This window comes from Rutidosis leptorrhynchoides, chromosome 11, assembly GCF_046630445.1.
Source record: "Rutidosis leptorrhynchoides isolate AG116_Rl617_1_P2 chromosome 11, CSIRO_AGI_Rlap_v1, whole genome shotgun sequence".
Taxonomy (NCBI): domain Eukaryota; kingdom Viridiplantae; phylum Streptophyta; class Magnoliopsida; order Asterales; family Asteraceae; genus Rutidosis; species Rutidosis leptorrhynchoides.
In genome coordinates, this window is record NC_092343.1 from 382,217,894 (window position 1) to 382,222,089 (window position 4,196).

Genomic DNA, 4,196 nt, shown 5'->3' on the forward strand with positions numbered 1-4,196 from the left:
GTTACAAAAACGGCTGATCATGGTATCAAGTATGGATTCGTTTTGCATGGTTTGAATCTACTTGTCGTCATTTGGTAACTTGCATTAAAAGATTCAAGTATAGGCATGAAATATCTACTCATAGTAGAAGAAATATTTTTCATGAAAAATATTGATTCCATTATCACTATCACTATATACATCATCACTATATATATACATTAAAAGAGAGTCGATTAGCTAATAAATATTTTCAAAACACCCTTTATTACCATTAGATTAGAAAATTACATTATAATACCCCTTGATCCAACGGTCATTAATCATCCACTAAAAAATTAGCTAATAAATCAATTTTACATATAATCCATTCCTAAAATACCCTTATAATAAAAAACTTCTAATAAAAAACACGGTGGCTTCTAAAAAAATTAGGGGTTTCGTACAAAAACTGACAAATTGAATCCATCAATTCACAGAGATCCTGACTCCGGTGCTAGATATCTATGATCTCCATTACTCAAAATGTTAATCGGTTACCAGTATAACATCTCGATTCATTCAATTGCTCTAATCCACCTCCAGTCAATTGCAACGTGAATGGAATCGTTTTGTTCTTCAACCTAAACTTTTAAAACTCAGGTAATCACAATTTATTTTTGTTAGGGTTTAGGGGTTTAGGGTTATAGTAATTAGTTTTATGTAAGTTTGAATTTTTATTCTAATTGTGAGTGTGATTCATCTTATGATGACAAATGAATCATGATAAGGAAAAAATGGCTGAAGGTAGTTTGTGATTGTGAGATATGATAGCTACCCAAAAAGATATCGAATTCATAAGCTTTAATGTTATGATGATCAAGAGACCTGTACATAATCCAGCGATAGATCTATTTCTTTATCCGAACATGATCTTCAAGTATGTCGATTTTGATTTATCTTTTTAATTTAGGGTTCATACGATCTGAATTACTAATAATTTTAACTGATGTATGCTGATAACAATATGTATATTATACAGATTTTCAGATTTTCAGATTTGTTGATAGTCAACGTTATTCGAAGAAACTCAATGAGAGGCAGGTTACCTCAATGCTCAAGGCTACTTGTAGATGTCCCACGGATCGTGAATAAGAGATCGATAATGTATTAATTTTGACATCTTTTTTCGTCACTGCAAATGTTTACTATAATTATTTCAAGATTATTTCAGTTAGTATCATTTTTTGTAATTTTTGGTGGCTACAGGTGCTGAAAGGGAATAAGTACAATCAAGATAAACTTGTAAATGAAGATTTTGGGCTGCGAGTCAGGGAGCAACTTACTTCAATCAAAGCGCGGTTTCATACGATCGACTATAACATCAGGTATGACAATTTCATTTGAATTTAAAATTTAAATATTGTGAGTTTTTTATAGGTGACAATTACCCCTGAAGTGACCTCAAAATCCAAATGCAGAGCTATATTAAAATGTTTGCCTGAGAAGTACGTGACTTCACACATGTGTAATCGGCGGTTGGCTTATGATGGTAAAAAGAGCGCATTTGCTGCTGAATCATCACCTTTAGCGTCCAAAGAATTAAGTTGTTACTGTCCATGATAATGAAGATGGGTGTATACACCTTGCCATTCTATTTACTAATATCTTCATGAATGTATGCCAGATATTTTGTATTTAGTACAATAGTACTTATTATGTTGTGCTATGTTAAATATGTAGGAGAACACGTGATTATAAAGTCAACATAAAGTTTGCTGCTGAAAAGAGTTTGATCATTTAAGACGGTTTTTAAATGGTAGAAGTTGCGATAATCCTCAAGAAACTATTCAAGCTCTTGATGTGGTTTTGAGAGAAACTGCTTCATAAGTTAGTAATAAGAGTTCTTACTGTTACTTATTTTATCTTATTTTATTTTTAATAGTATACACAATACACTATGTTTTTTGTGTGTGCAGATATGGCTGCATGGGCATTTTTCAGTAAGACTATGGTGTCTGATTTTGTTATGGAGTACCTTATTCGTGCCTACTACTAGATGATATGATAATTACTTTCTTTTAATCTTTTATATTAGTTTTAATGGACTGATGTATGAAATATGGATATATGGATTGATGGATGCATTGAAAGTTGTTGGTTTGTGGAGCCAAAAGGGAAAAAGTTCATATGGGTTTGTTTTACACTATACAAAGTGTGCAGTAGTGCACAATAGGAGTTATCTCATGAAAAAAGACAATTGCCATTACAACGAGGTACAAATTATAAACTACACATTGCTACCTTACATGTTAGCTTTGCCCCTCTTTTTGTAGTTAGTTGTAACGTTCTAGGATATTATATTGTAACTAATTGGTTGGATAGTTTTGAGAAAGATGAAAGGAAGCTTTATTGTAAAAACAAGTCACGATAAATATTAGTTTGAATTGGATGGGTTGTGTTCGACTTATTGTCTGATTTTTTTCTATCATTGTGTCCCAAATCCAGGTTATAATTAACTTCGGGAATAATAAGAAACTTATGGGTCGAGCAAGGGCATTTGATCAACACTGCACATGGTGCTAGATAACGTTAGAGAAATGTGGGATGTGGTTAGTTATGTCATCGAACGCATCACCACAAAGACTAAGGTCGGCCGCCGTGAAGCGCGAATGACCTCAACCTTGTTAGTTTCAACTCAGAAATTGTTAATGATGAATAAGTGGTTGTTAATGATGAATAAGTGAGGAAAAAGGTTCCATATGAAGTTTAGTTTAGATGATAGATTGATGATATTGAGTTTCAGCATATTTGGAATGTTTACAATTACTCGGGTTGCCGTTAAGTCGAATTCAGTGAGACGAGATGTGGTTGCTAACAGGATAGGGTCCACTATGTTTGTTTCTCGATTATTTATTTTAATCTTTTTATAGGAATTCACAGTTTTGAATTCATATTTTTCTTTCGAAGCAAGAGCTACTCTTCAGTAAAATATTGAAATTAATGTTATTGTCGTGATTTCTTGTGAATTACTTAGTGAATTTATGCATTTAAAGTTTAATCTCTTGCACATTGTAATTTAACAATATTACTTTTAGTTTGAATCTCTTGCACATTGTAATTATTTGATGAATCTATATAAGTGAAGTTTGAAAAATAACCCAATGCTAATATTAGTATTTGTAACGTAAACATATAATAACATATTTTATTGAGACTATTCAATCTATTATTCACAAGAATAACTATTTTATAAATTTAATGAATCTGTCATGTCAATTTTCGAAAATTGTATGTCTAAGTTTTGTTGGAAAACTAAGTATTAAGAACAACCTTATGAATCAGGTAAAATCTTCGATACAATTTAAGATTTTAATATATTTTAATAATATACATATTTGTAAGAAAATATAATTTACTGATTACCGGCTAACTAATTACGAGAAAAGGCTTTGTCGGAGATCTAAAAGATACTCACCACAAGACAACAAACTATGACATTATTCACAACTCATGACCACCTCATAAGACTAATGACATTAACGAATATGTGAGAAACCACACCAAAGACTTAAGAAAGACGTTGAAAAAGTTCCATTATCGCCGCTTGCAACTTTATAGATCGAAGCTATTACGTGAAAAGATTGCGTCGGAGATTCAAAAGATACTCACCAAAAGACAACAAGCTATGGCATTATTCACAATTCATGATCACCTAAAAAGATTAATGACATTAACGAATGTGTGGTAAACTACACCGAAGAGAAACATATAGATTGTATGGAAAAAAATCAGGTGACCTTACATACATTAGTGATGATTTTCAATTAACTTTATAAATAATCGGATAAAAATATTACACATTCGCGTTGAGAGATAATGGTTTAAGATTAAGAAATTGCTATTTAGGGTTTATAATTTATGGTTTACAGTTTAGGATTTAAGGTTAGGGTTAAGATTTTAGAATTTATGTTTTAGGGTTTAGGGTTTAGGAATTAGGGTTTAGGATTTAGTGTATAGGATTTACGGTTTAGTGTTTAGGGTATAGGGTCTAAGGTTAAGAGTTAAGGGAGTTTAGACTTTAAAGTTTAGGGTTTAGTTTTTAGAACTTATGATATAAAGTTTAGGGTTTAGGATTTTATGGTTTAGGGTTTATATATAGGGTTTAGGGTTTAGTGTATAGGGTTTATTTTATAGGGTATAGGTTTTAGAGTGTAGGGTTTAAGGTTTAGATTTTA

The 4,196-nt window shown here is 31.4% G+C and overlaps 1 long non-coding RNA gene across 2 annotated transcripts; it reads left to right on the plus strand.

The window, feature by feature from the left end:
• The first annotated feature begins 426 nt into the window (after positions 1-426).
• Positions 427-2,838, plus strand: LOC139877280 (uncharacterized). Of its 2 annotated transcripts, XR_011768524.1 has the most exons (6): positions 427-898; positions 1,009-1,346; positions 1,440-1,595; positions 1,702-1,848; positions 1,938-2,234; positions 2,467-2,838. It is a non-coding gene; the product is annotated as an uncharacterized lncRNA (long non-coding RNA). The 2 variants fall into 2 exon arrangements; XR_011768523.1 differs by having other exon boundaries at positions 1,938-2,838.
• Positions 2,839-4,196: the final 1,358 nt, after the last annotated feature.